General features: G+C 39.1%; 1 long non-coding RNA gene across 3 annotated transcripts; it reads left to right on the top strand.

Moving 5' to 3' along the window:
- Positions 1 to 6: 6 nt before the first annotated feature.
- LOC107207712 lies at positions 7 to 27,297 on the top strand. Of its 3 annotated transcripts, none has more exons than XR_004498369.1 (8): positions 7 to 99; positions 197 to 339; positions 814 to 869; positions 1,487 to 1,553; positions 2,802 to 2,913; positions 23,009 to 23,125; positions 24,929 to 25,002; positions 25,960 to 27,297. It is a non-coding gene; the product is annotated as an uncharacterized LOC107207712 (long non-coding RNA). The 3 variants fall into 3 exon arrangements; XR_004498370.1 differs by lacking the exon at positions 25,960 to 27,297 and adding an exon at positions 25,085 to 25,249; XR_001522882.1 differs by lacking the exon at positions 814 to 869.

The raw sequence follows: 27,297 nt of genomic DNA, 5'->3' as shown, positions 1-27,297 counted from the left end.
GGTGGGCACAGGTGCCCTGAGGCGGCAGCGGCCATCTTGTGGTGGACGCTGGCAACAGTTGTCCAGCTGCAGTAGCCACAGCCAGGCAGGACACACTAGGTAAGCCTTTTTTCTCTTTTTTTATCTTCATTTCACGGGAGTTTTTTCGGCACATGTCCCTGCCAGCACCTGCAAGCGCCATTTCTCATCTCTACAGCCCCTCTGTTCCTGCCTTCTACCGTGTGGGAGATGCTGGCTGGGATGGCTCTTGGAGGCAAGGTGGCCTGAGCCAGGGAAAACTGGAATGCTGTGAATACTGTGGTGATTTTTCCTTCAAAGAACAACCATTTCAATCTATAGGTAAACCTGTTTTTTCTGTCAGTGTTTTTATATTCACATAATATTTTTTGTTGTGCAGGAAAGTGTCAGAACAAATCATAAATAGAACCCAAGTGTTGTTTAATCTAAATCTCATAAGAGAATTTTCCCAATGATATAACTTGGTGACTCTTAAAATGCATATTCTTGGTCTTTCTGTGCCTCTTCTGTTTCTTGCTGCACCTAAGTTAATAACATACACCAAGAATGTAGTTTTGAAGTTTTGTTTGTTATGGTCAAAAAAGGTGCTTTGAATACATCATCAGGACTGTAGTGGACTTCAGACAGAAAAACTTGGGAGAAAATATTAACACCTTGATGCAGACAACAGTTAAGCTGGAACACATGATCTTGTTCTAGTAACACAGTGGATGCCTTGACTCTTCTCTTCAAGGCCTGACTGCTCTTGGCTGTCCACCTAGATTAAATGTTTACAATTAACTTGACCTCTACCAGGCACAAATAGTAGAAGGCCATGCTGTCCAGCAGGGAGAAGCTGCAATATGAAACAGGTAAGTTGTGAGATTTGTGCTGTCTCTGAGCTGCTGGTTAACCTCATGCAAATTTTCTCTACCTCTGCCAGTCTGCTGCCTACAATGTAAGGCCCAACAAAATCCAACTTTCTGCTTCTAGGTATGACCCTAATGCACATAGACGTGCCTAAATAACCTCAAACCATGTTTATTCTAAGTGCATGCTTTAGTACACATACTTAAGGTTATTCTGGTTTACAGGTGAGGTCTGGAGTGAAAAAAAAAACAATCTAGCTATTGTCTGCTTGTTAATACAATGTATATTTCTTGACTTTTGATACAAAATAAAAAGAAAAAAACCCATCTCTCCTGCTACTTTAAGTATAGTTGAAATAATTTTTACTGTAGTTCTTGATCTATCTTTTTTGAGGCTTAATAATAAAGACATCTGTTTTAATAACAGTTGATTATTACCACTCTCAAAAAATACAAAATAATGTCTGAATACAAAAAATTTCCCTGGTCTTTTATCTTGCAAGGAACTACCAAACAAAAGCATAGAAATAAAGTTGGGCTGGACCATCTCCTTCAACTGGTTTTGAAGAAATTGACTGTAACATATTAATCTTTTATATACCTTGCTGTATTTCCCACAGGGATAACTGAAAGGAGAGCGCAGTAATCTTCAGCAAGATGCAGAGATCAGTTTCTTGTTAGTTAATCGTAAGTGCTTATGACACATGGTGATAAGGGGTATTGATTTTATCTCCTTGCAAACAGAAAAAGCTGAAATGGTTGTGCCAATTTGTTAGTTACATTATGAGCTGCTGTTAAGAAAATATTCATCTCTTCAAGATTTGCACACTAGGACTTGAGCATAACTGCTGCAGTCCACAGTTGTACAAGCACTGTGCTAGTGGGTCTAAAATTCCTGCATGAAAACTTAACCTGAGACATGAAGAGAACTTCAAGTTGCTCTGTGTTCCCAGTGGTGTAAAATTGCTGAGGAAAAGATAAAGAAAACTGTTTTCCTCTATAAATTACAGTTAAGGATTTATGCTGAGACCTAAACCAATGTCCACTGATTCATGCAAAGAATTGCTTTTTGCCCTTGGAGAGTTGTTGGTCTTTGTTCTGGCTGTTACCTGCTCTCTGTGTAACTGCTTCTGCAGCTCCTTCTTGTCCCAGGGAGGTTGTGTACCGTGCACTGAGACCTCCTGGTCCACTTTCCCCCTAAGACCACTTGTTAGACCATCTGGGGGGAAACTGATGGCATCTCAGAATATGCTTTGAGACAGAGCTTGTCCTCTGCTCCTCCAGCTGTGTTATTTCAGTGCTGCAGGTCCTCAGGAGGGGCTACAAGGAACAGTGCTGTTCTACCATTAATCAGTAGTGTCTGCACTTCTATGTACACATATATGACTTGACAGTCCACTGTATACCATTCTGCAAGTGAGTGATTGTTTTGCCACCTTAACTTTATACTGATGGTACAAAGCAGACAGAATCTATACCACAAGCCAGACAGCACTTAATGTATTGCCATTGGTGTCTAAACCATGATTGAAACCAGTCTTTAACAGAAATAGATACTCAAAGACATTACAGGGGAAGGGGCAGGAAGTTTTGCTGCCATGGGACTTAAAAAGCTGCTGTCAATTGGGTGTTTTCTTTCCTGCTCTCTGTTCAGTGGTAAGACTCCTCTTATATACTGCTTTTCAGAGTTACTTGTTTTTTATTCCAAACATCTCCTGCATTTCCTGTTGACTGGGGTGTCTCAACTGTTCTGCCAGATTCAAGCTCTAAATCCTGTATTTTAAAAACTGGGAGATCAGAGAAAGTAACAATGAAATGATAATCAAAATTTAGACTAGATTCCACTTAAGAAAAAGCTCAGGAAGTTGCAGAAAAATCCTGAAGTTTTGTTTTGCTCCCACCTTAACCTCTCACCATGTTTTGCACATCTGTAAGTCCTGAAACTCATCAGAATATTTCGTCAGTACCATCTAATGCTGTGGAATTGTAATGGCCTATCAGGTAGCTGCAACTGTCTTCGGAGATCACTTGTCTCCTGATTACTAAGGTGAGTTCCATTCTCTTTTTTGCTACAATGAAGATCCAAAGACTCATTTACAGCTGCTTTGCATATTTAGTAATGGTGAATATTTTAATAATTATGGTTTCATTTCTGTAATAGTTGCATCCAAACGTCTCAAAATATTTTAGAAACTCATAACCTGATTTTTATTTTTAGTTTAGGGGAGATGTGAAGCCATAGCTTTCAGTTACTTTAGCAGCAGCAAGTGCTCAGTTTCTCTGAAGATGAAGCTACAAATATTGATGTTTCACACTTTAATTAAAAAGTTCTATATGAATGTTCTGTGAAGTCCTGTTTGGTTTTCCTGAATATAGGTCTAAGATGCATTTTCAAATCAATAGCATCATTAAAGGAAAAAGGAAAGGCTCTATTTTGCTTTATCAGAGATGGCTCTGAGGAGGCCTTAAAGCACCCTTCCAGTACCTCAAGGGGCCTACAAGAGAGCTGGAAAGGGACTTTTTACAGGGCATGTAGTGATAAGAGGGAACAGCATTAAACTGAAAGAGGGTAGAATTAGATTGATATTGGCAAGAAATTCTCTGCTGTAAGGGTGGTGAGACTCTGAAACAGGTTGCCCAAAGAAGCTGTGGATGCCCCATCCATGGAACTGTTCAACACCAGGTTGGATGGTGCTCTAAGTAACCTGATCCAATAGAAAGTGTCCCTGTCCATGGCAGGGGGCGTTGAAACAGCACAGTCTTTAAGGTTCCTCCCAATCCAAGCCACTCCATGATTCTTGTCTTAAGGTGAGTTGGTTTAGAGCAGGCAGTTGATTCTGAGAGGTGTGGGCCTGAATGTAAGGATTTTGTACAAGGAGTTAGCACTCTTAGGGCACATAGATGTGGCTCTTAGGGACGTGGTTTGCTGAGGGACTTGCTACTGTTAGGTTGATGGCTGTGCTAAATGATCTTAATGTTCTTTTTCAACCTAAACAATTCTATGACTCTATGGTACATTGCTCTTTTTTTTCCTCAGTCCTAGTTTTAAGGGACCTTCTCAAGATGCCCTATAAAGCAATTAGATGTTGTCACAGTGAAGTGTTTCAATCTGAGGGCTCTTGACAGGGGATCTGTCTCTGTCTGTAGAAATAGGGGGCAATGCCTGTCCCTTCTTGCTGGGAGTATGGCCCTCAGAGACATCTGTTGGTGGGGTGCCATTGCTGAGAATTTCCATTCACATGCTTTACTCAATTAAGGTACTGTGATAATAACCAAGCGAAGATGCCTGACTAGAATAGAAAAAAATGCAGTAGAAACCTGAGTCTTGTTTGCAGAAATGAAATACAAAAACCTTCTGTCTCTGTGTAAACTTTTATCTTCTTATTAAAGTCTGTTGTATGGTCTAAGCAGGCTTCCAGTTGCACAGTAAAGCATTCAGATTTTCTGTCCATTTGCTTGTCTGAATCTGTAAAAGTGAAGATTAATTCTTGATCAGGTTAGGGCGGACTGAGATTTGTGCAGAATAATTTTCTTTGCTGATTGTCTGTGAGGCAGCTGTGGTTTGGTGCCACTGGTCTCAGTAAATAAGTAGCCAAACCATTGGATGAGAGAATAAGTCTAGTTCTGAATTTGATACTGGGGAAAAAAAAAGATGATTATGTTTAACTTTCTCACCCCAGAAGAAATCTGGGACTTGATGTTGCAGTCTTTTGGCTTCAATTACAGATTTTTGATAGCCACATCAAATTTAATTTCCCTCAATGTATAGCATGGTTAAAATAATTATTTAATAAATCTTAATAATGATTGAATAAAGTGTAAGATTAAAGACTTACTAGAGGCAGAAGTGGCCATGGGAATGATTGGATTTCCCTCCTTTTTGGTGCTTTTGGGTAATACTTTTAAAATTGAAGATTTGAGGTTCAGGTGTACTTCTAAATCTTTGAACCACTATTGAACCTTTAAATGATACGATGATTAAAATGTTTCCTGAAGTCTTACATGAGACAGCAGTGGTAAAGAGATTGGGTTTATTACTAAAATCCAAGTTTGCATGTGTTCTATGAGCCAGATTGAAGCTGTTGGATTAACACTTGTGATTTCAATTGTCAGACCTCAACTATTGGGTAAATTAATAATTAAAAAGGCAAAAGGATCTATGAAGAGCAATCTCTGCCTCTTCTTGACAAAGCCCCAGCTTTCTTCCCAGGTTTATCTTAAAGTACAAAAGCGTAAACTGTAGAAATAAGCAATTCTTTAGCAGTAGATTGTTTTCTCAATATATATTTTAATGGCACTACTTGGGAAATCAGTTATTAAAAGAATAAACTTCAGTCCTGATGAGGAAGGAGCAGGATTTTCCCTGAAAAAAGAAAGCCATTCTGCTAGGTATTCAGTGTTTTTCCCTGCAGAGCTGGCCTGTGGTATAGGATGTTAAGGCACCAGCAGAGAGAGCTAGTGTTTCAAGGATGTGTGGAAAGCTGCATACATGGTACAGCTTGATGGCAGGGCACAGTGTGAAGTGTGTGACTGTAAAAGCTCACACAGATTTTAAAGGAGATAATTCTTGTGGAGAAGGATCTTCACTTTCTAAAGACCCACTCCCCCTCCCCACAATATCTCGACAAGAATGACACAACACTAAAGGCCCAGATCCATGCCTCAGTTGTTTTCATACTTCCCACAATGTATAGGCTTTAATAACTCATCTAAGCTATGTGCAGAGCTTGTCTCGAAAGAACTGTATACGTAACATGTATATACTGTGGGGAGGCAATCTCATGTGCCATGGGATGTTGGTCAGGAAGGGGCAGAGAAAGAAAGACATGAATTCCAAATATGTAGTTATGAGTCTTGGAACTGATGTCAAACACGGTGGGGTTCAAATTCAACGTAACAACATGAACTGTCAGTTGCTGTTGAGACGAGACTTACAGCATCATTAGCCCTGATGAAAGTGGGGCAGTTGCTGTCATCCTGCACTGAGCTTCCTTCTGAGAGTCTGCACCAGTCCTTTTTGATATAAGACTATTGCAGGCCTAAGAAGGGGGACAGCATTTCCAGCTGTTCTGTTACCCATGACCATTTGAAAAGCTGAAATGGGTCTGTTTACTTTTGTTGGGGTATGTGTAGTTGCTTGACAGCTTCTTGGTCTATAAGCAAAACTCATAAGAATTCAAAGCCTGAACAAATCTCAACAGAAAGCTTGGCTGAAGCTGAAACTTCTCACCTTGCTGCATGCTGGAAGCTTCCTGAATTCTTGATGTTGTGTTCTTAATTGGCAGAATTTCTCTTACTTTGCCAAACCTTTCTACTGTGGGGGTAATGAAATCTGAAACCAGGCAAGTTTAGCATGGTTCTGAATTTCATCACAAATCACATCTCACACTTCTTATTTCTTGCCTGAGGGAGAAAAACTCCAGTATCTTTGTCTCCAGAAAGGAGGCAACGCCTGCATAGTTCCTCCATGCTGGCCGATTTTATTGACTCAGTGATAATTGAGGAAGGAGTCAGGTATCAGCTTGTGTGTGATACTGGCACGTAGAGCCCTGTACAACCTAAGGCCGGCCCTGATGAGGCAGCAAGAAAGAAGCAGTGATGGCAGCATGAAAAACAGCATTTTGCTGACATATCTTGCAATTGTCACTGAAGGTTGAAGTGCAGAGGGAAGAGCAAGGAAATTACGTATTGCTAAACAGAGTTCTTCTTTACATATGGAATACTGACTTCAGGAGAAAAATTCAGTTATCCAGAATCAATAATATATGCTAAGAAAAGGCAATTCAAAGCTATATTATGCAGGCTATGTAATAAAACTACCAAAACAGAGAGAAGACTTTAAGATGACTATTTTTTCCAGTGACAACCACAACACAAAAAGGAAACATCCTGAGACAATGTTATTTTTTTTCACATTTTTATGATCCTTTAGAAGCTCTTAAGCCTTGCATGAATTCTCACTAATATTTTTATATTTCTCACTAATATTTTACACTTACTTCTTACTATTTCATATTGTAGTAAGTACGTAAATAACTTTTTCACAGAGCTGACCAGCTTCAGAAAGTATCAGGAACAATTAAAACGCATGTATGCTTACTATTCTGGATATTTAGGTCTTATTGGTCTTAGGGGTATGTACTTCTGCTGCCTTGCTCTCCCTGTCTTCCTCTCTAGAAAAAATGCAGTTCGAGTCTTTTTTTGGTAGTTACTCTCAGTTCCAGCAGCTGTGCTGCTGCTTCTGCGGTCTCATGCTGTCACCACTGTGCCTTGACATGGTGCAGAGTAGACTGTGATAATGCTAGGTATGATTCCATCACTAGTGTAAATCTGCTTTGAGGTAGTGGGGGGTATGTACTATAGATTTAACTAACATCTTCCTTTTTCTTCTCCCTGGAAGCTGCACTACCTTCAAGAGTACTAGTACTGAGAAAATTAGCAGTGCTTATCTGGCAAATGTGTAGTCGGGAGGGAAAAAGTCTGTAGTTGTCTTGCACTGTATCTGCAACAGTGAATAATGGGAAACACTCATGGAATGACAATAATGGGAGATTTCTCTAAAGTTATCTCAGATCAGTGGGTTTCTAAAGCATCCCACAAAAACAGTATGGCCTATAATAAAAACTGTTTATTTACATTACTGGGATCCTGCAATGTTTTTGGTGTGTTGGGATGCGCCTTATCTTTCCCTCTTCTTTTTCAGTCTTTTAAATGCTTTTCACCTTTGTGTGACCTTAATGATTTGAGATTTCAAATCTTCAGCAACTTCAGGTCCTTACCACAGTACCTGCACTGCAGGAAGTAGTATTTTGCCATGAAAGATCTAGGACTTCTTGGAAGGTTGTTGTAAGGAGAAGAAAAGGAAAAGAAACTAACATAAAAATGAGTTCTGTGGAAGCAGCCCTGGAGGGAGTTTTCAGAGCTGGGATGTACAGTTGTTACAGGCTTACTAACAAGAAATTCCATATGTGTGGAGTTCAGAAAGAGAAATCAACTATGAGATGAAACCCATGCTGTGTGAAAAGGTGTGCTTTAGGAACTTCCCTGGTGTGAGCAATGGGTTGCCAGGAGAGTTAAGAGCTTTAGCTAACAAATGCTGGAGAATAACAGATAAGAGAGTGAAACTCCCTCACTAATGCACTGGACTGTTTTCTTTAGTGTTCAAAACAGCAGGAGAGAACTTGCCCTGCTCAGTGTTAGCAGTTCTGGCCTGATACACACATGAAAGTTTTGTACACATAGAGTACAAAAAGGAACCTGTGATTCTTTTCCATCAGTTTCCTTTGATGAACTTCTCTCTAATCTGTTCCTTCCCTCTTCACTTGGACTTCTATATGCCTGAAGCTGGGCCTCAGTTACTGAATGCTGCATTGGTGCCAGCATGGCTTTCTGTGCCTGACCTCAGGTGGTGGTAGGAAGAGACTGAGCCTGCAGTGACCAAACATCAGCAACTGGACAGCAAGGATGTTACATTGACCCCACATTTTCACTTAACAGAGCTGTATGACAAGGCTGAGGGGAACATGAAGACCACTGTTGCATAACTTTAAGCATTTGAGCAGCATTTCCTTGGCACCTGGGTGATGCTGAGTTCTGCTAAGTAGGTTCCATGGAAGAGTTACCACAGCAGTAAAAGCTGCTTAAGAGAAAATGGACCTGGCAACAAAAGCTCTGAACAACAGGTTAAATGATCCTCTGCTGAAGGTAACAACAAAGGCAGGTGAATGAATGCAGTTAAGATTCTAGTCAGAGCACCGAAATTTAATGGTACATAGAAGAGTAGTTAAGGAGTTAATAAAGTTTTCTTGTTCTTAGCAAGAAGTGGCTTTCTGATTTCATTAACATTGCATGACAAACCCCTTCTCAGTTATAGGTGATATCTGTTCCTTGATCCTATTTAAGCAATGGAGAACCGAATTTATGTGTGACACTTAAACCCAACAACTAAGCTATTTTAAGATTCTACTCTATGAAAATGTGCATGGAATGATAATACAGTGTCTATAGACTCTTATGAGAACAAGAGGACAAAACTTGTTTTGTGGTGCCTGTTCTTCTGATCAGAAAAGTCAAGGTACATCGAGCTCTTTTAAAAAAGATGAATTTCAGCTTTTGAGCTGCATTTGTAAAAGAAAATAATGTGTTTTTTCTCAGAAATTGCTGAACAGAAAGTCAAGGGAAAAAAGGGAGGGGTAGACTTTCTTTGACTCAAGTCTTGAGGAATTAAATTGAGCATTAAAATAGATTTGTACCATCAGTCTCCTTAGACGTGAACACTGCTAGGCTTAATGAGAAAGTACTGAAGCAGAATGACAGTTTCTTATTAACTCAACAAGACTGGTCTAGCTATTTCCACACAGCTTTTGCTTGCTCATTAATGACCTTCTGCACTATAAAAAGAACAGCCCAAGCACTCTAAGCCCCTGGGAAGACCTTTTTATATGGTCTATCAGATGTTAAATGGCCTGCTAGCAGTGAAGAAACAACCCCCTGAAACGCTGATCAGTGTTTTTGTCTTGTGCTGGTGCCTAGACAAAAAACTATAATTGATTAAATTGTCTACTGCAAGATAACAAATGCAGGTGACATGCTAAGCCTGAGCCACTGATGTCTGCACTTCATTCCAGCCAAATCCAAGTTGACTTCAAAGTAATGGAGTCACAGCTGTAAGTAGCTGAGAAAAGATAAAGCTGTCAAACTTACCATGAACACCACTATAAATGAGTGAACAGCCTAAAAGGAAAATGTTTGTCATTGACCCATCAATCTAAAAAAGCAGAAAGTATAGCAGGAAGTTAAAGTACCACGGATGTGATTGTTTCCTTTGTGTGCTGGCTGGCTACCTCCCTCAAGGAGTACTTGTGTCAGAATCAGAGCAGCTTCTTGCAGCTAGAGCTAACACTCAAATGCTGGACAGGTCTGCTTTGCTAGCCTAAGTCTCACCTCTGCAGTCACTTCCCTGCAGCTGTGCAGAATTGCAGATAATTCCAGGTGGTGCCTGGCTATGGGTAGCCAGGTTTGCTGAAATAGGACAGTTCACTGGGATTGGGAAGTTGATAAATCAGATTGTGAACTTTTGGCAGTGAGTTAGCTTCTTGTCTAGTAGTGTTTCACTGAGTTCAGTGGGCTCTACTCAAGCTTGTCTGTCAGTATGGGGGATTGCTGTGTTTGGGGGGAGCAGCTCACACTACTGAGTCTCAAGGTACTTTGAACTCAGTGCAGTGGAGCCTTCAAACACACACCATTTTCTGCTCTGAGTGTTCTTTGTGTTCTTATAACTTGGGAAAGTAGAACTGAAAGCTGTGTTAATCATTTTCAAACATAGTCCTTGACTTTGTCCAAAAGAAATCTGAGTCTGGAACAGTTTTTAAAAGGAGATGAGCTTCAAAAATTTTTTGTTTGTTTTGCTTTATTTTGATTCTCTGAGTTGGAAATTGGTGGAAATGCAAGGAGTTACTTTAGTAGGCATCAGCACAAGTCTGTTGAATCCAGCAGTATCAAGGTACCTGTATAAAATCAAAATAAATGCCTGCACAATTCCCTTTGGACAGAGATTAATGATTTGACTTGATATGAAATCCCTATCCTCTAACCTGGAAAGCTTGCAGCTGTAAAAGGAATAGTATTTAATAATAGACCAAAACTTGATTTCAATGGAAGCATTGTCTGAATAGGGACATCAGAGCTTGGTTCCAGAGCACTAGTAAAAAAAATAAAATAAAATAGCCTTTTTATTTATTGGGCACTCAGACTTGAAGACTCCCAGGTGCCTATTAGTCTAAGGGCTTGTCTGTACAGGAAAGTTAGTGTGCAATATGTTGGAATATGAATTTTCAGTGCACCAACTCCTCTGTGCTCCCCCTGTGCTTGGATATTTTTAGCACACAGTAATGGTGCCTTTCTCCATGGCAGTTCATTCAGCTTTGAAAATAAAATAAATCACATTCTGCATAATGTCTGTGTGGTGAGTGGATGCCAAATAGCCAGTGCCCTCTAAACTAGTACCTGAAGTTCCTCCTCTCAGCTAGTACTAGGGATGATGTAAAGTGGAGTTCTGATTTTGTCCAGGAAGATAAGTGTGATTCTGTTTAATTTTTCTGAAGGGAGAAAAATAGTCTATTTTCAGAAGTCCCTGTATTTCAGTTCTCAGTAAAACTTTGAGTATGTAGCAATTCAGATCAGAGGGTTCCAGTATAACTCTTTGAGGCTTATTTTCATTAATATTTTGCAGCTGACACTAAAATACTGCATCCTTTGCCCAGTCAAAAGGTATTTATGTCTTTTTTGTGAATTACATTGAGGTTTGCTCGAGGTTTGCTTTACTTTTTTTACTTTGTTAGTTTTAAGCTCAAATCCATTGAAATAAATGCTTTGCTGGTGTATATTGGCAAGGCAATATCAGAGTGAGAACATGGAAGAGGAATAAAGGACAGGATGGACATGTAGGCACTAATCTGTAGGGTTTTGGTTTTTTTTGTAGTAGTGCTGAAGTTTGTTGTACTTTGAAACCGCCAGTGGAAGGTGTAAGGCACCTGGAGAACCCTCAGTTTGCTCACAGTTCTTGGAATGAAAATTTGGCAAAGAAACCTAACTGTTGGTGAAGCTTTGAAAGACAGGATATTGTTGTTTTTTTCTCTTAACCTGGAAAGAAAAGTGTAGCAATGACTCTCAAGATAATATCTGACTTTGGGGGAAAAGGGGAATAGGAGACAAATATTTTGCTAATTCAGTCTAATCCATACTTGATCTATTCACCTAACAAAGTAAATTCCTTCCCCCTTACTAGTTTGAAAATGTACCATCTTGCATATAAACATTAGGAACTGATGGAGAATCTTGCACCTTTCACAGAATTGATGCTACCTTGTTGTTCTGCCTCAGGTATCCATGGTATGTCAGAGGAATGCAGCAGAGAACCAACCAACGTCTGGCTTAATCTCTTTATCCTGCATCAATCTGAAACTCCCAGAGAGAGACAATCCTGACTGAGGCTCTCTGAATTCAGCATCAGTGCTCCTGTTTCCTAGAAGAAAAATGAAGGAGAAATAAGTTTTAGGTCCATGCACCCACAAATAGTGTAATATGAATTAGGCTAAATTTCACACAATTTATTTAAACTGGCTCATTTCCTTAGATCCTTAGAAGGGTCTGCTTTGTCAGGTTCTGCTCTTCTGTCTGGTAAAAAGAAACACAAACACATTAATGCTAAAGTGAATTATTGTCTTTTTTCCAACTCTATTGTTGAACAAGTGAAAATTATTCCATCTAGTTGGAGAAGTAAAGCAGGCTGAAAAAAACATTGCTGCTTTGTCGTGTGTGTGCAGAGAAGATACAGCAATCTGATGGGAAGGCAGGGATCCTCACTGGGGAACTCTACATGAAGTCCACACATGCTTTTGACTGCACAGCCCCTTTCTGTGGGAGTTCCTTCTTACTCCCAATATCATAAGACTGAAGGAGAGGAAATGTGACTTGGATGTCAACCACAGTAAGTTGTCTTCATGGGATGACTGTGGTGAACCAGTCAACACTAGTTATTGCTGGGGACTTGTTTGCAAACACACATGTTTGTAGCTAGAGTAGATCAGAAACAAAACACATCCTTTATTTCATTCAGGCTGGGAGAAGGTTCTCATCATCACAAGTCAAATTGTGCCTTGACAAGCTGATGTAGTGCACACAGATTTTCCCTGCCTGTGATGTTTTTAAAGCCATGCTATGCATTGACGTGATCACAAAATATTTGAGCTCATGATCTCCTGTGCTGTAACTGTGGTGAGGATAAACCTAAAGGAAGTATCTGCTCTTCATGCAAGGACAGCGTAGCTACAGGTAGGAGCATCAGTGTTAGTGTAGTTAACCCTTTCCTTTATTCAGAGGAATTGACCCCCTACTGAACTTGCGTCTGTATGAAGGAAAAAATACTTGACCTTAAATGACTTGCACAAAGACCAAGAGGGAGACTGTCAGGCTGGGTCTTGCAAGCAGCCTGGCTCCTGATCATCTGCTGAAGTTGCTAGACCAAATGTCTCTGTCCATTCATGCTGAATGAATTCTCAGTCTGTGCTATGTTTCCTCCCTTGAATAATGATTGTTAATGAAAAGGAAAATAAGAGAACAAGGTAATGACAGATAGCACAGAGAAAACATTGAAAAGTGAAGAAAGAAATGTCTGGGAGTAACAGCAATGCTGTTATTCCCCTGTTAATGATTCAAGATCTTTGACTGTTACAGAAGCAAAAATGGTACTTGCTGCAGTCTATAGAGATTTGGGCAATGCAGGAAAAATTTCAAAATTGATCAGTAATGGCCCCCATGTTTGTTGTCGAAAGATACCTCCCCTTCTGCATGGGTGTGAGGTGATCTCTGAGATGCAGAATGCCCCACTGTGGGTCTAAACCTGTAGTTAATTAATGTGAAATCCCTCCTATCTGGACTTACTAGTTAAGAGAGCTTAATAAATTACTGAGACACCGATCTCAAATAAAATAGACAGAACTGCCAAGTATATCAGCAGGTTTATCTCTGCCAGGATTGCATGAATGTGCCTTTAGTATCTACTTTAGCTCCACATCTGCTGTTCTTTTCACCCAAGCACAAATACTAGTGATTTTAGTAGCTCTTAAATCACTTTTTCCTTTAGACTGTGTGTTTTGTTGTAACTACATTCACCTCCCCTGCTCCCTCCCCTGTTTTGAGGTCAGTTGCCTGTGACAGATAGTATGTTCTATTTGGTATGCGTAACTAACCACTTCTGATTTTAGAGAACATGGTTTTAATTAGTTCTCTTCCTCTCTGGTTGCTGAACAGAGTTGGCCTCAGGTGGAATTTTTTAATTGTGCTATTGCTTTCTGTTACACAAGCTGGAGTCCTATTTCGTAGAGTGAATTTGAAACAAAAATGAGACTTTTTGTTGCACAAGTCACAGGACTGGTCAAACTTTAAAAAGTCACGTGAGCAGTTTTTTTGCATGTGTACAGTAATGTGCACAGAAGTTCAGGGAGATACTGACTTTCTTCTCTGTTATCTGGTTTCACTACTTTTTAAAAATACTTACCAAATTATCTGCTGACATGTTTACATGATGCTGTGCAGTTGTGGTGCTGCAGTTGCCTATTTCTGCTGCCTTTTTGGGAACTGGTGTCCTGAGATATTTATGGGGAGCTCCAGGCTTTCTCTTCTCCCTTTTCTCACTGGCATCAGTTCTTATGTTTGACTGACCTCTGAGTGTTTCAGTTTGCTACTTTGTTGAAATGTTTTTATTATTACTATACTCTTTATTATTTTGTACCTTTTCTTTGTTTGCTTCACTGGGCTAGCTTGCAGCTGCCAGCAGTTACTGGAAAACCTGACTGCTGATTTCCTTTGCTATGTAATACTTGGGAAAACAGCAGCCTCTCAGCCAGTACAGGTGAAAACTTCATGGGCATTTGCCGGAGTATATCACATTGTTGGAAGTTTTTGGGGTTTAATGTTTGTTTATTTTTTACCTAAGACCTTGCTCTAAGCTATTTAAATACACTCTGGAAAAAGCTATCTGTAGTTTGAATACACCAGCCCTTTATCTATACAGCCTCCAGAATCTCCTATCTCCAAGGCCGTGGTTTCCAAGATTTGGTAGGGTTCCTGTGAAGATAAATCACATCAGAGGCATGACCTTTATCCTTGGTACTATTTAAATAGCTTAAATATCTATTGACTCCATGCCTTGTGATTTCAGTTGCTGAAAAGCGAACACTAAAGAAAGGAAGAGTTGACCTACAGTGTATCAGATGAGTGATACCTTCATTTATAGATCTCTACAAATACAGATGTCATTTTTTAAAAATATTCTCCCCCCAGCACCACTGTGTTGCGGCTGATTGCTTTTCAGAGGGAATCTGTGCTTCCACATGGAACCTAGAAAAAGAGGGTACTAATTTCCATTGTAGATGCTGAAGTTGTTGAGGGAAACATGAAGATAAAAGCAAAACAACTGGGAACCTTCTTTGTCTGCAAATAAATATTCCCTAGTGGTTCTTAAGAAAAATCTTTAAATCATTTGCCTAGGTAGTTTTGCATCTTTGTGGGGATTTTCTATTGGAAGAGAGGGTGAAGATAAAGAAATGTATCTGAATTTGCTCCATAAAGGGCAGTAGACCCAATATATTACAGAAATCTACATGAAGGTGTCGCTGTGTCGTTCCTTCTCTACAGATGAAGGACTCCATGTCTTCTGTATTCACAGTATAGTCCCACTTTCATAAAACTCTGCTCTGGAATAATCTATTAATAAAAAAAAACCCTCTTTTTATATTGAAAGACCCGTGGAAAAAGTATTTAATGTAAGCCAGCGCGATGCTATGCCTGCTTGAGTTTGGAGACAGTACAAAACTGTAACCAAAGACTGATTAACTCACTCACCAGCCATGAGTTACCTCTAACCTATTTACTGGACTGATCATAGATCAGAAACACCAAGAACAGTGCTCGACTGAGTCCTGGGGGTCAATGTGAGGAATTTTAAAGATATTTCTTGTCTTTGGACTTTGTTCCCCATGTTAACAATGTATTTAGACTCCAACTGGATTTTGTATTGTTCTTTACATTCTGATAATGCTAAATATTATTGTTCTGGTGACAGATAAAACTCTGCAGCTGCATGATAATGTTATGTAATTGTGGGAAGATACACTGTGGAGGAAGAGGATTCAAGTCTTTCTCATTCCTCTCGCTCACATAAATGGTGCATACTCTTTTCTTCTGGCCAACTCTGTCCAAAGACCATAGAGTTTTCTGTGAGGATGACCAAAAGAGCTTCAGAGCTATGATGTTCTATGAATTGTATTTAATATCTGAATTATTAGAAATAGTTCTCATGACTGCAAGTAATAAAAGTTAGGTCCTGAACGTGGCCTCAGAGCCATCCTTTTCTGAGCTTTGGTTGGTGGTGTAATGTCACCATGAACCATTAGCTGCAATTTTGCACAGCAAATGCAGCTGCATTTCACTAGTGAGGTGATCCCATCTACAATCTTTTATAGCCCAGGGTTTGTTTGTGTTAATGTTTTTAAAGTGCCTTGAATTAAATGGCATAGAAATTTATATTATTCTAACATCTGTTCCTCCCTGAGAGCTTGTGTAATCTGAAGGAACAGTGCAGCCTTAAACCAATGCCATAGCCTGCGTCCCTGTGAAAGAATGAAGAAATAGGTTGGTTATGTTTCTGTAGCTCCACACTGCTGTTTGCATCATGCCTTCACTTTTCTATCAGCAGGGAAGGTCTCAACAAATTCTGTCAGTCTCTGAAAACACTAGGTTTTGGACAGTGTTGAAAAGTCAGGGGGTGGCAATGGTGGTATAGTTGCAGATGAAAGAACATATTCAGCTGGTACCCTGAGTCTCTCTTATGCTGACAAGGACATGAAAAGTTTCAGGCTTTCTGCCATTTCTTACCCTAAGTATAGCCCATCCTTTTGATATTTATCCATTGTACTGCTTCTTGATCTGCTTTACCTTCTGAATCTTTTCCAAGATGTCTTTTCTCACCCCTGTTTCTTCTATAAATTCCCTTTCCAAAGCTGTTACCCTGAGATATGGTAAACTCTCCCAGCTTGAAAAGAAAATGTCTCTATTTTGTAATTTTAAAAGTATTGTGTGCATTTGTGATACTGTAGAATAATTAGTGTGAATAACATAGGAGTTTGTCTGGGATATAGACTTTAAGTCTGAGATTGCAGAGAAGTACCTGTCTTCTAGCTGTTGCTTTCATAGAACAATCCTCACTATTTATTGTGATGGTCTGAAAGGAACTTAATTGTATATCATGTGGAGGTATAGCTTGTTTGGATGTAAAGCTTGTTCAGATTGACTGGCAGCCTATGTGTAAAACAGGTCAGGGCTGGGACAGCAAAATTGCTGCAGAGCAGGACTGAGCTGGGTTGGCACTGAGGTGTGGGAAGCTCATTTAATGCAAGTTGTAGCTGGTGGTATCAGTGCTTCTCTTTCATGAATGCAGAGTTTAACTTTGCTGCCAGCCTGGCAACTTCCCACTGGGATAATGTAATGCAGCTGCAAGATTATTTTGGCTCTGTACTAACTCCTTCCCATGCCTTTTTTTAATAGTCTGTCTCCTGCCTTTCCCCATTCAGTCATAAAACCTTTCCTAACATTTGTTCTACTTTTAAGAGCTAGTAAGGGCATGGCAGTTGATAACAGAGCCAACACCCTTCCATAAAAATGCACTTTTCAGCAGTGAAATCTACTGCCTTTTGGAGAATTTCAAGAGTTGATGTTGGGGAAATGCATTTTGGTTTGTTTTCTTTCTCTGCTATCAATCCCTCATATCAAAAGTTTGGCTAAGATGCCGTTTTTGTATTTCTGTAACTTTAAAAACTGGGCTGAGACTTTGAAATGGAATAACAATGTAGCTTTCCTGAGTCTTGGTTCACTTAAAGTGATATGAAAAGCCCAAGACCCACTCATAGGGAACAAGGCTTTTTCAGGTTATTGGTCCTTCTATAGGAATCGGTGCCAAGTTTGACTCTCTAGATACTTAACACAGTCTTAAGTATCTCTAGATACTTAATACAGTCCTGAGAGTTGGTTTAACCTCACTGTCACAATTATTTTGTGACAAAAGCAACAAAAGCAATTGTTGATGTCATGTATCAGTTATGATAGAATAAGATTTGTTTAGTCATAACTAAAAGAGGCTCAATTTCTGTTTCCCTGCTTTCTAGTTCTTGCCCATCAGTGCAAATAATTTGAGATAAGTTAAGCTTCTTATTTCTTTCATAGTGTTAAACTCAGCTTTTAAAATTAGGATAAGGCCCTCTTTTAAGGTAATGAGGAAATGAACAGAATCAGGGTAAGGCAAAGTTAGCTAACTACACTCTGCCTTTGATTGCATTCTTATTCAGAACCCGCAACAAAAACTCTCCCAACCCATCCTGTCTCATGTGATCATTTTCTTCTGGAATTTGACCTTTAAATAAAAATTAAAATAATTTGGATTTCTTGTGTGGAAACTACAAATATGGAGGAATGTAAACTGTATCAGTGACAAATGTTAGTATCTTCAGGGGCTGAAACAATAGACACAGGTGGTGAAAACTCTCCTCCTGCTTAGTTAGTTCCTTGCTTTTGAATGGCACGTGAGGGGCCCAGGTAAAACTTTCAAAGAACCCAAACTGACCTCAGAGAGAAAGGAGACTGCTTTTGTGTATCTACCCTTTTTTCTTACCAAGTAGGTGATGACCTCAGCTGCATTAGTAAGAACCATTTCTCTCTGCAACCAATGTGGTAACTTGTTCAGTTTGTCTTCTAAAGTTCTTTCTCTGTCCTTGTCCTGACAAACCAATCTTGTAAAAAGAGATCTCTGCCACTTTTGTTGGTACCATTGTGTTACAGATTGTTTGGAGTACCTTTTCAAGACCTGCGATTAAGACCTGCAAAAGATCCGGGAGAATTTCTTTATCTTGGCTTTTCTGAAGTCTTCCGAGGAAGCCCTGCTCTTTGCCTTGTGCCTTCCTGCTCTAGCCACTGTGGGGGTCAGGAGACACAGGGGTCAGATATGGAGACCCGGGCTAAGAGTTAAAATAAACCCTTGGGAGAAAGCAATTTAGACATATAATAATTGTTCAGGTTTTCAAAAAATACTGAGCGGCCTGCTGCTAGAAGCAAGCTCAGTGTCTCAGTGTCCTTTGGACTGAATGAATATTGGCAAATCCAGGTCTTGATTTGTGTTTTTTAAAGGAGGTTTGCCCCTGCTGTCTTGACAGCATGGAGTAAGAAAGCAGCAAGAGGTTATCAGAAGATGTGTATTGAAAAGAACTGGTCAGCATCTGGAGGGTGCGGGGGTGTAGTCACCAGCAAGTAAAGGCAGACATCTGTAGGATGCTTTGGGTTCCAAAGATATTCTTACGAATGAAAGGTGCTTATGACTGGAATGCATGCTGAAATAGGCAGTGCTAATGGAGTCTCTACAATCTCCTTATCTTCACTTGTAAATCTGCCTCCCAAGATAAATATTTAATAACATTCCAATTTGGTTGTACTTGCTAAAAGTGATAGAACTAAAGCCCCATAATCCAATAGATCCATTTGTAGTGAATAACACTAAGGGTTCAATCCTGTGCTGCTGATTTAGCAGGGTGTCTGCTTAATTTACTACATCTCACTGTTGCAGCACTTGCTCACTGATCAAACCAAATTATTTACCTGGTACTGAATGTAGTCCACTTTTCAGCTCCAAAAGGGCAACAATTTCTTTATATGTATAAAAATTAACAAAAATCTCACATGCTCTTGGGAATCAGTAAATGTGTGTGTGAGAGGCAGAAATCTGAGTAGTTGTTTCATTATGCTTTGGTCAGATGACAAGTGTATGTGGTAGTACTGCATGCACAAACTACTGATGCAAATACTTGTGAATATTTGAAATTTGCTTTGGTCAGTAATACCTCTGCACCCAACTTTTTCCTGCAAACGTTAGAGAAAGGTAGAACTATGGCTAAAGTAAATTCGTGTCACACTTCAAACAAGTACCTGTAGAATTCTTTCTATTTGGCAAATGAAGTGCTCCTAATCACTTCAGTGGGAATCTGTCTGGTTTAAGGAATGCAGTATCTTGACCTAAGACCCCTGCTAACACTTACGTAATGAGACCCACCGAACCATGTGGGACTACTTATGCACATGATTAATTTTATGGACAATTTTTTGCAATATGCAGGTCCAGGACGGCACTTACAACTGCAGTCATCGATTTTTGATTGCAAAGTAACAGACTTAAATATTAGGCTAGAATGACAAGGACCCCAGATATGTTTTCCTGCTGCTGTACTGTGGATGGTCTTCTCTTCCTTCTAATCTAACTCTTGTAGAGAACTGTTGCTTCCATAAATCCTGAAAAATCTTCCAGTAGCTATTTACTCACAAGTTCTTTGTTAGATTGAAACGACTAGTTTTCATTCTAAGAAATTCCTGTTAAAAAACAAAACAAATCCAAACAAACATCCCCCCTTCCAAAAAACCCCAACATAAATAAGCCCCCCACTTGAGCTGTCACTCAAGTATTTGCTTTGTTCTGCAGCTCAGAGTAGTGATGATTGTAGTGGGTGAAACTGTGTGGGGAGAGAAATAACTATTTTTATTAAATAATTTTCTTAAGACTTTTTTCAACCATTGCTTGTAAGTTTGATGTGTTTTATTGCCAACTCTTTATGTAAGAACTGTGTTGAGGCAACCGATCCTGATACCTCAGCTTGTATTCTCAGGTTTTGCAGCCTTGCCAGTAGCACCTTACTGAAGTCCTGGACAGTGACTGGTAGAAATAATCTTCCTACTGCTTCTAAGTAGATTTTAATTTAGTAGTTTGGGAGACTAAGTGAAGCTCCAGGATGGACACAGTAAAACTGTGAGAGCAAAAAAGATACCCTTCACAGCCCAAAAGTTCTGTCCTACACGTACGAGGATAATGCCTGATACATCAGAAAGTTTGCAGCAAAACTGAAGCATTTCACATGCTTGATTTCAAAGGCTTCACTATATACACTTCTAAAAAAATTGTATGTAGAGCAAGCCCAAGGCAAGAAAGAGAAGTAGCCTAAACCAACAGTATTGTTCTTCTGTCCCCTTTTTTATCCTTGCAGGGAATTAGACAAGTTTTCACCTTCTAATCTTTGTGTAGGATCACACACAGCTTGGTGTAAGCATTCTTGCTTAAACCTCTATCTTAAGGTCCATTTCCCTGTGCACTATCCTTCATATCTGTCTCTGTTTAATCTAGCTGGTTATGATCCACAAACCTGATTAGGAAAAACCTGCTTCCTCAGTTGAGAGTCAGTCAGTGGTTGTTGTATCCCATGTCTTCAGGACTGGCTCTTATTGCAGGTTCACTGAAAATTTAATTTTCTCCTCAATGTCACAGGGTAGAGTCTAATCTAGATGATCTGAACAACTTACAAAGGGTGTGGGTAGGGGGAAATGACCAGCATATTGTTGGAAAAAATAAGTCCAAGTTTCTGCAGGGGAAAACCTGTACAGCAGGTTGGCCTGTTAGACTGACTGATACAACTGGGAGGAAAGAGAATATATAAGCTTTTAGACCTGCAAGCCTTTTCCAGGTCTGCTGATTACCTACCCTCTTAATGCAATGTTTGTTTATGTTTTCTGATAAATGCTTTATGTGTTACTACATACTAAATTTTATAAGGAGATGTGGCTTGTACCTTACTAGTCATTTCTTCTCTCAAAGATATTTCATGTGAATATCTGTGAAGATTAGATCCAGTTTAAAAAGGTTTTCTACAGTGAAATTGAAAGCATCTTGATCAGGGCCTATAGCATTATTGTTTAAAAAATAAAATCACAAATTCAGTAAGCAAGCAAGCTAGACTGGCTAGGCCGACATCCCCAGAAACTGAAATTAATTTGTTTTGTCCCCCCCTAGTTGGGGACCAGCATAAGCAGTGACAGGTCCCAGGTACACAAACCTACTAATATGCAAATAATACCTGAAAACAGGATAGGGTCCATGTGGATCTTGGACTGCTTTGATGAAGCAGTGGCAGAGCCAGTTGTGTGGTGGTAGGCTCAAGGATGAGGCTGGCCAGGGTCCAGGTAAGTTCATTCAGGTGAAATAAAGATAATGGCTTAGAACTCTGTGGAGGGTCTGCCACCTCTCTCCTGTGTGTACAGGCAAATGCCAGGGTAGGTTGCATTTTCTGTGTTTCTTTTGGAGGAGGCTGAACTGAGAGATTTGGTTATCAGCTGAGGGAAAGCAGCTGTCTCCAGCTGTCTGAGTGTGCTTACACAGGTGGGCTCCATAGCTAAAGCTGCACCCAGAGCGGGGTCACAGTCACAAACCACTATAGGAATGACTCAGAACTCTAGCTGGCCAATTTTAATGTGATGGTCCATGAAGGAGAGCTTTCCCTTCCCCTTTTTGTCTGAGTCCTCTTTACTTCTTAAATTCTTGCATAAATTCACTTGGTGCATCTTGTGTGATAATCTTAGAGTACTGCTGTGAAAGTCAGAAATAACTCAAGAACTCTGTGTGTGCTTTTGTCTACTTCCTAGTGAGTAGTTTGCCAAAGCTGCCCAGATTTTAAGGAGGCAGTAGCACTACTTTCTAGTTCTAAATGGAATGATGTATGTTGCTTCTTCATAATACAGAATTAAAGTAACATCAATTATAATTTTGTGCCTTTTCAAGTTATCTATACCTTTTCTGCAATCTGCTAACATGAATAAGAAATGCAAAATGATCATACAAGAAATCTGTTCTAATTATAAGCATATTTTTATTCATATAAAGCACTGTTCTAGTCACCTTGAAATTTCCCTCCAGAGAATGGCTGCTAAAAATTTCATGTGCTTTTGCTCTAAAATACTGGATTGCCCTGTAGCTGATTATCTTGTAACAGTAAATAGAAAGACTTTGTCTTATATGTGGTACAATGAGGAAATTCTTGATATTCTTGTAGACCAGTAGCATTAACGTTTTTGCAGTAAGAGGGCAACTTGATATCTGTGACCTGCTGACTCTTACTTGTTTTTAAAAAAAGCCTTCAAAAATCCCTTGTGAATCTCTTGGTTAGAATGGAAAAAAAAAAAAACAACCCTCCACTGTTCTTTAGTAGAGACTGTTTCTGAATACTTAAAAGCTGTAAATAAATTGGAACAGGTTTCTTATTCCTACTTGGAAGAAAAATCTATGTTCAGACCGTGATTAACCTGCAAGACAGTTGTTTTAAGATGTTGACTCTAGCTTACTCTGTTATTCCATGAGAAATCTGTTAGGATTTTTTCCCCTCAAATGAAGTTTTGATGGAGTTTGACATAAAATTTGGATAGTTTTTTCACATATATGGAATTATATTATTTAATATATGTGAATAATAATTATATCATTATTCACATGTTTTTAGAATTACTAAACCATAAACAAATTATCATGGCAAATATAAAACCATTATCTCAGGAATGGACATCCCTCTATAGAGCTGTCAGCTGTAGTATCTGAAGGCAAAAAGCACTATCTATGCAGTCTCCTTGACTTCTAAGGTCCATTCAAGATCCTTCAGTGCCAGGACTGTGGCAGGAAGGCTTTAATTTTTAAGAAGCTTTCACTCATGGAGATGTTCTTGCTTTTTCAGGTGTCTTTGAATACCGCAGAAACTGAGTGGCTTCTTGCTGCAGAATAGAATATGGAAAGTACTGAAAGCTGTCTGTGGTGTGATATGGCTGAGATCCATGTACAAACGTACAGGAAGGTAAACTGTGATGATAGCAATGTCTCACCTCAGGGGACTGATAAAAATATGGTGACACTTGAACTGTGAGAGAACCTGCATCAAATGGGCTTTCCTCTGAATCACAGAGTGAAAGAGACCATACAAGAGTTTTTGCAGGGAAAGTCTGCTTTGATGACCAAAGAATTCTGATTGACAAATGTGTGTCACAAATGTGCAGTGTTATCTGTGGTGTTTGGGTGCTAGACTCTAATGCAGCCATTGGTGTAGTCCGAAGGGAATAATGCAAATGGTTGTTAACAGATGTATAGCATTTACATTACATTATAGCAAGAGGGCTTGGACAGAAACAGCTAAACAATTTCAGTCCCACAAAGAGATGAGTGGACTTATAATGCTGCTTAAGGTAAATGCATTTCAAAGAGGAGGTGGAGAACAGGCTTCAAAAGATCTCCCAAGGACCATCTGAGAGAACTCCTCACCTTCCTGCACTAGTGGCGGTTTTACCATTGGGTTCACAAGGCCAGGATTTTGCCATGGGAGTTAAGATCAGAGAAACCTGTGTTCTAGTGAACAATCTCAAAGCAGAGCTTGGAGCTTTTTCTATGGTCTATAGCTGCAGTACCTACAGTAACTTGAAATGAAAGACGTGTTCTGTCAGCGATAACTGCTGCAAGGAAAACCATTTCCAGCCCTTCTGTGCTCCCCAAAAATAGTTATCATCACTTAGACTTAAAGAATAAATTTTCTGAGGAGAAAATAATTATTTAATGTTGCCTTGTGTACTTTAGCTATCCCCAAGCTTGAAATGTTTAGCTTCTCTTGTTTTGGTGAAAAGGTTTGTGGGGTTTTTATATGTGTGCTCAAAAGAATTGAATTAGTGAGCTAGTTTGACCAGCATGTTAAATTTAGGGCCTGGGAACAAACATTTCTGGAAACAAAAAATATGATCAATGTTGATCATCGAGTTCCAGGGTACATACACTGCAGACTGTCCATTTGTCAACAATTGCTTTTTAAACTAATTATTGAAAAGATTTTAAGATATGATTTAATTGACAAATCATATAATAAGATTAATTTTCTCTCTTGGAAGAGAGTTCTTCTTTCTAGAAAAATATGATAATGAAGAAAATGTGTGCTCTATAAACATCTCTTAAAGTATTCCAGTCACTTATTTGTATATTATCACATAATTATCTCATTTAATATTAATATTGAAGTTCCTGATTTTAATTTATTATGGGAATGTTGATTTCTGTATTTGTTGTTTATTGATATACCTAATGTAGTTTGGGGGAAAGATCTGAAATGCACCTCAACATTTTCAAATATAACTTAACAAATAAAAAGCATTCAAAAAATTATGTAAATAGATTTATGTTATAAATTGTGGGTCCTTGAACACTTGCTATACCTAGAGGGTTTTTTTTGGCTGTTACAGAACTTACAGGAATAATGCTTGTAACTGAACATTAGTGAAACACTGAGGTTTGTGGTTTGTAATTTTTTCAACACTTAAAACCTCTGCTGTTGTATTTCATCATTCCAACAGTAAACACAGGAAAAAATTTAGAATGTTTTCTTGCAAAGCTGAAATGTGTTCACATTGTGGAGTAGACACTTGATGTCTTTTAATGAACAAGGGGCAATTTTTTTATTATTGGTGTACCTCATGCTGTACCTGTGAAGAAACCCTCAAATTTAGTCAAGCTATAAGCCTTTGAGAAATTTCTGTTTACATAGTCCAGTGACATTTGTAAATGTGAGTTGGAGAAAATGCATTAACTGCTTTCCTATGTCTTTTGTCTTTGTTTCTCCCAGGATTGCTTCTCCTGGAAGGTTGCTTTACCTAGCCCCACTGTTACTATTCATATGCACATAAGACTTGAAAATTTGTAAGTTACAGTTTAATGCATTTTTTAAAGATGTTTCTTAGCAAATTATTAGATAGTGATGCTTTTTACTTTTGCATTTCAGAGCATCAAGGGTCTAACCCAATTTCTACTGTAGTCCAGACTACTTTTCTGCTTGGGATTACATCCCAGTAGCTTAAGAAAGTATACCCTGTCATGGTTTATTGCTGTAGTTTAAAAATATTTGAATGGTTGTTGGATCTTGAGTTCTATGACCTGATCTGATAAAGTTGAGTTCTATGATCTGATAAAGATATGTCTCTTTTTATTATTGTCTCAAACAACATTCTGCAGCACTAATCCTGTCTGCAAAATAACATTCATGCTTAATAATTTTACACAATGTCAGATATCTTCAGCTGTAATTATGGTTCAAAATGGTTTAAATGGTGGCAGAGGTATTACTTTGGCAAACACCTATCCTTCAAGCCTTATTTTTAGAAGAAATACCTAATGCTGTTTGCATTCATGTGTTTTTAAGGTGCCTAGTATGTGAGGTTTCTTACCAAAGGGGACACTTTTAACAATATGCTAGATTTTTTTTTCCAGTTCATTGAAGAGAGTTGTTTGAAACTTTACATTGTCTCTTCCTAAAATAAATATTTTTCACGGGTGTTCTACTAAACAAATATTGCTGGGGGGTTCCTAGGGGTGTTTTTTTTTTCTGTTTTTAAACTACATTATTAAGGCCTGATCTTTTTGATAATACAGTTTTAACTTAGAACATAACATGTAGCAACAAAAATGTATATATTGTGATCTGAACAGGTTCTTTCCCCCAAATACACTTAGAGCATATGTTCTCATCCTGTGCAGCCTAGAGAATGGCTGATTGTGTGCTGAGAGATTTGGGTAAAGAGGCTGTCAGTGCATTTGCCTGTCATGAGCCCGATTTCATTTATGCAACATAAATTAACTGAGATGCTTTCTCACATTTAGAGTGAGAAGAACATCTGTGCTCTACCTTCGAATTCCTTTAAAAGAATTTGAAGTCTTCAAAGGACACTTTGTTGTATTCAGAAAAGTGCTCTGTGATTAACTGATCTGTAGCTCATACAAGGCCCTCATGTCAAATACAGAAGATGTACAGCTGTTCTTTACTTCTGAAACCAAGAGACTGCAGGAGAAGATTTGTGAGAAGGTAGCTGCTTGCAGGTAAATGTTGTCTTCAGCAGAACCTAAGGAAAGTGATATTTATTTACTTTGACTCCAGTTCTTCTCTATGTGTGGGGTCAGGCCTCTAGAGCAGTACTGATTGAAAGGCGGAAAGTTCATGAGCAAAAGTGTTTCCCTTCTGTATGGAATAAGAAAAATTAAGCAAAATTGATCCTTCATAGACTTGTGTACCCAGGTAACATAGCAGAATGTACAGAAATCACATTCAAATTGTGAAAATGTTGACTATCAATGACTGTAGGAAGTAACAAAGAACAGCTTGTTATTCTGCACTGTTTCCCCTACCCCACTGAGATTTTCCCTGTATCATTTGTGAGTGGAACATGAACTGGGTGTGTAACTGCAGGCATAATTTGACCTTTGAAACCTCCATTACTGTAACTGATACAAGAAAAGTGAAAGTCACAGTTTATGTTCAGGTACCAGACCAAGTACCTGATAAAGTTTGAAAAACACAGTTAGAGAAAACCTAATTTTTGCTGGCACATGGCTTTGCTATATGAACTGCCCTGGCTTGTCCTGTTAAAATTTGCATCAAACCCTTTTACCAGTATGAGGAGGTAACACAGACTATGTGTCAGTACAGTGGCAGGATAATGCCAAATACCAGGAAAATAAAGAATGAGGGAAAATGTTGTTTTCCTCAGTGAGTTATTGCCTTTCTTGCCAAGATTTGCCAAGCCCTGCACATTGAGCATTAGACGTGCAATCAACTCTCTGCCAGAATTTTTCATACTTTGCAGCAAATGTGGCAGCTTTTACCAGTTCTGCTTTCATCCATTATGCGGATGAAAGCCCTGTTGGCTTCATGCTTCTCACGCAATACCCTCACTTCCACACCAAATGTGCCAGGTATTTTACCTGGCACGTGACAGCCTGTAGCAATGGATCTGTTTATGAGCTTGCTGTGTGCAAGATGCTGTGATCTGTCCCTCAGGCAGTTCTGTGCACTTGGGTTCTGATCTAGAGGGGGCCCAGCACTGAGCTGGGGGCTGGGGTGCTCTGTTTTGTGCACTGGAAAGAAGTGAAAACCCAAACCCATGGCTGGATGCCCTACAACCGTGCTAATGGGAGTATTGGAATATAAAAAGATGTGTATAT

The sequence above is a fragment of the Parus major genome, chromosome 7 (assembly GCF_001522545.3).
Source record: "Parus major isolate Abel chromosome 7, Parus_major1.1, whole genome shotgun sequence".
NCBI classification, from domain to species: domain Eukaryota; kingdom Metazoa; phylum Chordata; class Aves; order Passeriformes; family Paridae; genus Parus; species Parus major.
The sequence above is the reverse complement of the archived record's forward strand: the minus strand, read 5'-3'. Positions and strand labels throughout refer to the sequence as shown.